General features: G+C 36.9%; 1 non-coding gene across 1 annotated transcript; it reads left to right on the top strand.

The window, feature by feature from the left end:
• Positions 1 to 4,993: 4,993 nt before the first annotated feature.
• LOC137226907 (U6 spliceosomal RNA) lies at positions 4,994 to 5,097 on the top strand. The gene has a single exon (XR_010944599.1). It is a non-coding gene; the product is annotated as a U6 spliceosomal RNA (small nuclear RNA).
• Positions 5,098 to 9,350: the final 4,253 nt, after the last annotated feature.

The raw sequence follows: 9,350 nt of genomic DNA, 5'->3' as shown, positions 1-9,350 counted from the left end.
CTTTCAAAATATAACAGAAACTCAAAATTATTGAAGTTTTATAAATTCAAATTTTAAAAAGCATTTTGCACATTTAAAAACACAAAGTCAAAAGATAAATTAAAACTCCAGGGAAATCTTTGTAATACATAGTACAGATGTGTAGATAACATCTTTAATAAATAAACAGCCTTACGAGTTATTAGGACAATTTAATGAACCCCTTAGGAAAATGGCAAATGATGTGAATAAACAGGTTAAAGAATGAAACATGAATGGCGTTAGATACATGAAAAATGCCCAATTTCACTCAAAATAAGAAATGCTCAGATTAAAATTATAATGGGATATCAGTTTCGCTTAGAGTAATAAAATTTCAGGCAAGTTTATAATATACTTCATGGTTTGATAGAGAAACAGAAATGCTCTTATGTTCCTGAAGTGTAACATGGTAACTCTCTGTTGGGGCAATTTAACAACATTTATACACGTTTAAAATGCACATAAACTTTAGCACAGCACTTGGATTTCCATGAATGTGTCCTGCTAATATGATATGCTTAATAACAAAGGTACAGGCTGCATATTGAGTATGTATGTGTATTAGCAAAACTGAAAGCAATCTAAATGTCCATCAATAAACTACTGGCTTTAATAAATGCTGGAGAGGTTGTGGAAAAAAGGGAACCCTCTTGCATTGTTTGTGGGAATGTAAATTGATATAGCCACTATGGAGAACAGTATAGAGGTTCCTTAGAAAATCAAAAATAGAACTACCATATGACCCAGCAATCCCACAACTGGGCATATACCCTGAGAAAACCATAATTCAAAAAGAGTCATGTACTACAATGTTCATTGCAGCACTTCCAGGACATGGAAGCAACCTAAGTGCCCACTGACAGATGAATGGATAAAGAAGATGTGACACATATATACAATGGAATATCACTCAGCCATTAAAAGAAGCAAAATTGAGTTATTTGTAGTGAGGTGGATGGACCTACAGTCTGTCATACAGACAGAAAGAGAAAAACAAATACCATATGCTAACACATATATATGGAATCTAAAAAAAAAAAAAAAAAGGTTCTGACGAACCTAGAGGCAGGACAGGAATAAAGATACAGATGTAGAGAATAGACGTGAGGACACGGGGGGTGGGAAGGGTAAGCTGAGATGAAGTGAGACAGTGGCATTGACATATATACACTACCAAATGTAAAATAGATAGCTATTGGGAAGCAGCTGCATCACACGGAGTTATCAGCTCAGTGCTTTGTGACCACGTAGAGGGATGGATGGGGAGGATGGGAGGGAGATGCAAGAGGGAGGATATATGTGGATATATGTAGACATATAGCTGATTTACTTTGTTATACAGCAGAAATTAACACAATATTGTAAAGCAATTATACTCCAATAAAGATGTTAATTAAGTAAATAAATAAACTTGGCCTAAAGATTGTATGACAAATATATGTAACTAGATATCATGTTGCTGTGGAAAAGACTGAGAAAACCACATTGTGGTGTGGATGAATCTCCAAGGTCTACAATGCAAATTAAAAATAAAGCAGGGGATAGAACTATTAGTATAATATGTAACATTGGTTTAAAACATACATTTCATATTCTATGCATAGAATATCCCTGGATGGACACAGGAAAGCAATAGCAAGGGGTACGCTCATAGGAGTGACGTTTTGGGGATGGTCAAGAAGCTTGGAAGGATACATACATTTTACTATATACATATTTGAATAGTTCATATATAACTTATGCAAGAAATTAATTAAAAAATATGCAGGATGGATGATAGAATGGGACAATTGGTCTCCTGTTTTTGACCACAATTCTTAGACTAAGAACAAAACAAGATTTGCCAAATATTCCAAAGCTAGACCAATGATGCTAGACCAATGATGAAGGAGTTATCTTAATTAATATGGCCATTTACTTATTAAAGATGATACTACTTATCTGTACTATTTATTGCAAAGGTTTTCCCAGTTTTTCATTTGTCTTTGACTGGTTTTCCAGAAGAATGGCAGCTATTAGGCGTTAGGTGTTTTTCAAAGTCTTGTTAGCATGCTATATGGCCTCTCATCTCCCACAACCCCTCTTGAAGTACACAATGGGTGATTTCCCTGTACCTTGATACCCATGTGGGGAGCTCCAAGGAAAACCTCCCAGAACTTCACCTTTACCCTTTGGAGGTCTGGAAAGTGAATTAATGCTGTACAAAATCTTGAAGAAGTCTGTTTTTGAGAGGATGACTCAAGATTCTGAAGGGGCCTTCTCGGGAGCAAGCAGCATTTCTAACTATTTGGGGCAAAGGTAAATGTTTGTTTTATAATGGGCTGGTTTTGTATCCAACAGATGGCAACTTGACTGGGTCATTTTGAATAAAACTTGCATTTTGAAAAGAACTAAGTCATCTTGAAAAGAGGGATACTTGACAGTTAACCTTAGCAGAAATTGCCTGATGAGGCAGGCTTTCAGGCCTGGGAGCTCACTGGGTACATTTGTAGCCATCACAGAAGAGGTCAAGAAGCTACACTTTTCAGGGAACTCCAGCACCCATGAAGCAAAAAGAATTCTCATTCAGAATCCAGTCTGCATTGCAGATTCTATCTGTTCCAACCATATTGCCAGGAGCCAACCAGGAAACAAACCCAAAGGGAATTGAAATCCTGATAGGAGGCAGTGAAGAGCTCAGAGGGCTAACAATAGTGAAAGTCATTAACACCTCTAGGGGCACTGGACAGAGTCTGAGATGTTGAGGCCAAGATCCTGGGTCACCAGGAAGAGGCTAGAATCCTGGGGGGCCTGTTAAACAGGAGATGGGGCTACAAAGAATTGTCACTTGTGACAAAGAGAAGGGAAAGAAATACCATGGTTTTCCTCTTTCCCTTGGTCTTAATATTTTTCCAGTGCTTTCCATTGGTCAAGACCTGCCAGAGGTCACCCTCTTACTGGATGTGCTGTCACCAAGTGTTGGCTACCCTGAACTTCAGAGCAGAAGGGAAGATGGAGGAATGTATGTGAGACAAAGTGCCCCAAACAATCACAGCAGTCATAAAAGACCTTCCCTGTGGTACCCAGTACATGGGGGAGAGAGAAGAATCACAAGGTAGAAAACAGAGAAGAAACCAGCTATTTTCATCCATATACTTCTCACTCCCAAACCCCCTGTCCACACAAAACCTTTACTCAGGGAGTCTATTATGTGTACTATTAGGTAGCCTGGCAAGAATGGCCCAAGTCAATTTCACACCATGCCAAGGGCTCACAGTGTTGTGGAATCCCAGCCTCTGTGCACCTACACTGAATTGAATCTCAGAGACAGAGTTTTGGGTGAAGCAGAAAGGAAGAGCTCTATTCTTTTGTCAAGCAAAGGAGGATACAGCAGGGTAATGCCCTCAAAACTCTGTGTCATAACCTGGAGCAAGTAGTGAGGAGTCTTATAGTAATGTTTTAAGGAGAAGGGCGTGATCAGCACGTGGTGAGGTAATCAGGAGTCAGCATCATCAGCCTTCTGGTTCCAACCAGTCTAGAGTTTATGTTTTTGAGGTCAGTAATTTTCAACTGGTTGGGGACTGCTTCCTGTAAAAACAACTTAGCAATCTCTGTTAGGCCTTTATATGTATCCCTCAGGGAACTGGGAATTCAGTGACTCTGCATGTAGCTGATTTATAGTCGAAATTTTTACCAGTTTCTCGGCCAAAAAGCTATTCTTTGTTTCTACATTTTCACCTTTTCTAATCATTAGCTCCTGAGTCAGCCTTTTACTTCAAAGAACAAGGACACAGGGGCTTGTACATGGTTTCAAAACTACACCAAACACAGACTCTGAGACACAGACTGGTTCTAGTCACTATAGAGCCCACCAGCAATAATAATATTTTTCCTAACAAAAGAAAGTAGAGTTAGGATTTTTATGGATTCTCTTTCAAATCTGGCTCTGTTTTTGTCAATATTAACGGTTTTATTCAAGGTGTTTAAACTCTCAGAAGTGAAATGCCCTTGTCTGGCATGGGGATAGCCATGCCAATCATTTAGGCTTTCACAAGGTTCATGCTACCATCTGGGACGAGGAAGATGCCTGACAGCAATTGGTATCTTTCCACAATTTCATTAACTGGAATATTCTCAATCTCCTCTCCATCTGTGAGAAACTCAACTATTGGATAAAACCCACCTCGTCTCTTTTTTGAGATTAAATCTCTGTCTGTGATGAGTCTTGTTTATCCATCCATCTCTTTTTACCATGCTCATTCCTTAGTGGCCACATGGTACTTATTCAATATATTAAACATGAAGGATATGGAGGATGAACAGTGCCGGCGGTGACTTCACTTACACAGTAGGCTCCAATCTGCATAAGATGATTGGAACCAAGTCTAGTGCATGGTAAACACTAGAGAGAGCTTGGATATTGTAATTCTATGTATGTACAGATAAGCTTTTAAATATCCCATTAAGTAATTAATGGTGTGGTTTGTTACTGGGGAAGTTTTCTACTATTAATTTGTATTAATTCATTCATTTTTTTTTTTTTTTTTTTGTGGTACGCGGGCCTCTCACTCTTGTGGCCTTTCCCATTGTGGAGCACAGGCTCCAGACACGCAGGCCCAGCAAGCATGGCTCACGGGCCTAGCTGCTCCGCGACATGTGAGATCTTCCCGGACTGGGGCACGAACCTGTGTCCCCTGCATCGGCAGGCGAACTCTCAACCACTGCACCACCAGGGAAGCCCCATTCATTCATTTTTAAAGGGAACTTTCCACTACATTTATTAACACAGGAAAATTCATATGCACACAAATAATTGCCAAAATTCAGTCCCCCAAATACTTCAGAGAGAACTAATCTATTTTCCAGATGGTTTTCCTACAATAGATGATAGACATCTGTATTAAAATAAACACAAACTGAATTGAACTCCCTGGGAAAATAGAAATCTTATCTATAGCTATGTATCTGTATGTATTAAAAAAGTACACTTGCAGTGCTGATTCAGCAGCACATATACTAAAATTGGAACAATACAGAGAAGATTAGCATGGTCCCTGAGTAACGATGATGTGCAAATTCATGAAGCCCCATATTTTTAGGATCTAGAAGAAAAAGAACAAACAAACAATGTTGAACAATAAAATAAATGAAATTAAAAATTCTCTAGAAGGAATCAATAGCAGAATAAATGAAACAGAACAGATAAATGACCTGGAAGATAAAATAGTGGAAATAACTACCACAGAGCAGAATAAAGAAAAAAGAATGAAAAGAATTGAGGACAGCCTCAGAGATTTATGGGATATTAAAGGCACCAACATTTGAATAACAGGGGTCCCAGAAGAAGAGAAAATACTTGAAAATATTATAGTTGAAACTTCCCTAATATGGGAAAGGAAAGAGTCAATCAAGTCTAGGAAGTGAAGAGAGTCCCATACAGGATAAATACAAGGAGAAACAAGCCAAGACACATATTAAACAAACTATCAAAAATTAAATACAAAGAAAAAATATTAAAAGCAGCAAGGGAAAAGCAACAAATAACATACAAGGGAATCCCCATAAGGTTAACAGCTGATCGTTCAGCAGAAAGAGACTCTGCAAGCCAGAAGGAAGTGGCAGGATATACTTAAAGTGATGAAAGAGAAGAACCTACAACCAAGATTACTCTACCCAGCAAAGATCTCATTCAGATTCAATGGAAAAATTAAAACATTTACAGAGAAGCAAAAGCTAAGAGAATTCAGCGCCACCAAACCAGCTTTAAAACAAATGCTGAAGGAACTTCACTAGGCAGGAAACACAAGAGAAAGAAAAGACCTAAAATAACAAACCCAAAACAATTAAGAATATGATAATAGGAACATACATATAGATAATTACCTTAAATGTAAATGGATTAAATGCTCCAACCAAAAGACATAGACTGGCTTAATGAATACAAAAACAAGACCTGTATATATGCTGTCGACAAGTGACCCACATCAGACTTAGGGAAACATACAGACTGAAAGTGAGGGGATGGAAAAAGATATCCCATACAAATGGAAATCAAAAGAAAGCTGGACTAGCAATTCTCATCAGACAAAATAGACTTTAAAATAAAGACTATTACAAGAGACAAAGAAGGGCACTGTATAATGATCAAGGGATCAATCCAAGAAGATATAACAATTGTAAATATTTATGCATCCAACATAGAAGCACCTCAATACACAAGTCAAATGCTAACAGCCATAAAAGGGGAAATTGACAGTAACACAATCATAGTATAAGGGACTTTAACACACCACTTTCACCAATGGACAGATCATCCAAAATGAAAATAAATAAGGAAACACAAGCTTTAAATGATACATTAAACAAGATGGACTTAATTGATATTTACAGGACATTCTATCCAAAAACAATAGAATACACTTTCTTTTCAAGTGCTTATGGAACATTCTCCAGGAAAGATCATATATTGGGTCACAAATGAAGCTTTGGTAAATTGAAGAAAAGTGAAATTGTATCAAGTATATTTTCTGACAGCAGCACTATGAGACTAGATATCAATTACAGGAAAAGATCTGTAAAAAATAAAAACACATGGAGGCTAAACAATACACTACTAAATAACCAAGAGATCACTGAAAAAATCAAAGAGGAAATCAGAAAATACCTAGAAACAAATGACAATGGAAACACAATGACACAAAACTTATGGGATGCAGCAAAAGCAGTTCTAAGAGGGAAGTTTATAGCAATACAATCCTACCTCAAGAAACAAGAAACACCTCAAATAAACGACCTAACCTTACACCTAAAGCAATTAGAGAAAGAAGAAGAACAACAAAAAAAACCCCAAAGTTAGAAAAAAGAAAGAAATCATAAAGATCAGATCAGAAATAAATGAAAAAGAAATGAAGGAAATGATAGCAAAGATTAATAAAACTAAAAGCTGGTTCTTTGAGAAGATAAATAGAATTGATAAACCATTAGCCAGACACATCAAGAAAAAAAGGGAGAAGACTCAAATCAACAGAATTAGGAATGTAAAAGGAGAAGTAACAACTGACACTGCAGAAATACAAAGGATCATGACAGATTACTACAAGCAACTATATGTCCATTAAGTGGAAAATCTGGCAGAAATGGGCAAATTCTTAGAAATGCACAACCTTCTGAGACTGAACCAGGAAGAAATAGAAAATATAAACAGAACAATCACAAGGAAGAAATTGAAACTGTGATTTAAAAACTTCCAACAAGTAAAAGCCCAGGACCAGATGGCTTCACAAGCGAATTCTATCAACAATTAGAGAAAAGCTAACACCTATCCTTCTCAAACTCTTCCAAAATATAGCAGAGGGAGGAACACTCCCAAACTTATTTTATGAGGCCACGATCACCCTGATACCAAAACAAAGATGTCACAAAAAAGAAAACTACAGGCCAGTATCGCTGATGAACATAGATGCAAAATCATCAGCAAAATACTAGCAAACAGAATCTAACAACACATTAAAAGGATCATACACCATGATCAAGTGGAGTTTATCCCAGGAATGCAATATCCATCAATATATGCAAATCAATCAATGTGATACACCATATTAATAAGTTGAAGGATAAAACCTTATGATAATGTCAATAGTTGCAGAAAAAGCTTCTGACAAAATTCAACACCCATTTATGGTAAAAACTCTCCAGAAAGTAGGCATAGAGGGAATTTATCTCAACATAATAGAGGCCATATATGACAAACCCACAGCCAACACCATTCTCTATGTTGAAAAACTGAAACCATTTCCACTAAGATCAGGAACAAGACGAGGTTGCCCACTCTCACCACTATTATTCAACATAGTTATGGAAATTTTAGCAACAACAATCGGAGAAGAAAAATAAATAAAAGAAATCCAAATTGGAAAAGAAGAAGTAAAACTGTCACTGTTTGCACTTGACATGATACTATACATAGATAATCCTAAAGACGCTACCAGAAAATTACTAGAGCTAATAAATTAATTTGGTAAAGCAGCAGGATACAAAATTAATGCACAGAAATATCTTGCATTCCTATACACTAATGATGAAAAATCTGAAAGAGAAATTAAGGAAACACTCCCATTTACTATTGCAAGAAAAAAAAAAAAAACTAGGAATAAACCTACCTAAGAAGATAAAATACCTGTATGCAGAAAACTATAAGACACTGTTGAAAGAAATTAAAGATGATACAAACAGATGGAGAGATATACCATGCTCTTGGAATGGAAGAATAAATATTGTGAAAATGACTATACTACGCAAAACAATCTACAGATGCAATGCAATCCCTATCAAACTACAAATGCATTTTTCTCAGAACTAGAACAGAAAACTTCACAATTTGTATGGAAACACAAAAGACGCTGAATAGCCAAAGCAATCTTGAGAAAGAAAAATTGAGCTGGAGGAATCAGGCTCCTGGACTTCAGACTATACTACAAAGGCACACTAATCAAGACAGTATGGCACTGCCACAAAAAAAGAAATATAGATCAGTGGAACAGGTTAGAAAGCCAGAGATAAACCCGTTCACATATTGTCACCTTATCTTTGATAAAAGAGGCGAGGTTATACAATGGAGAAAATACAGCCTCTTCAATAATTGGTGCTGGGAAAGCTAGACAGCTGTATGTAAAAGAATGAAATCAGAACACTCCCTAACACCATACACAAAAATAAACTCAAAATGGATTAAAGATCTAAATGTAAGGGCAGACAGTATAAAACTCTTAGAGGAGGACAAGATAGGCAGAACACTCCGTGACATAAATCACAGCAAATCCTTTTTGACCCACCTCCTAGAGAAATGGAAATGAAAACAAAAATAAGCAAATGGGACCTAATGAAACTTAAAAGCTTTTGCACAGCAAAGGAGACTATAAGCAAGGCGAAAAGACAACCCTCAGAATGGGAGGAAATATTTGCAAATGAAGCAACTGACAAAGGATTAATCTCCAAAATATACAAGCAGCTCATGCAGCTCAATATCAAAAAAACAACCCAATCCAAAACTGGGCAGAAGACCTAAATAGACATTTCTCCAGGAAGATATACAGATTGCCAACAAACACACGAAAGGATGTTCAACATCACTAATCATTAGAGAAATGCAAATCAAAACTACAATGAGGTAATACCTCACACTGGTTAGAATGGGTGTCATCAGAATATATACAACCCATAAATGCTGAAGAGGGTGTGGAGAAAAGGGAATCCTCTTGCACTGTTGGTGGGAATGTAAATTGATACAGCCACTATGGAGAACAGTATGGAGGTTCCTTAAAAAACTAAAAATAGCACTACCATACGACCCA

Source organism: Pseudorca crassidens, chromosome 6, assembly GCF_039906515.1.
Source record: "Pseudorca crassidens isolate mPseCra1 chromosome 6, mPseCra1.hap1, whole genome shotgun sequence".
NCBI lineage: Eukaryota > Metazoa > Chordata > Mammalia > Artiodactyla > Delphinidae > Pseudorca > Pseudorca crassidens.
The sequence above is the reverse complement of the archived record's forward strand: the minus strand, read 5'-3'. Positions and strand labels throughout refer to the sequence as shown.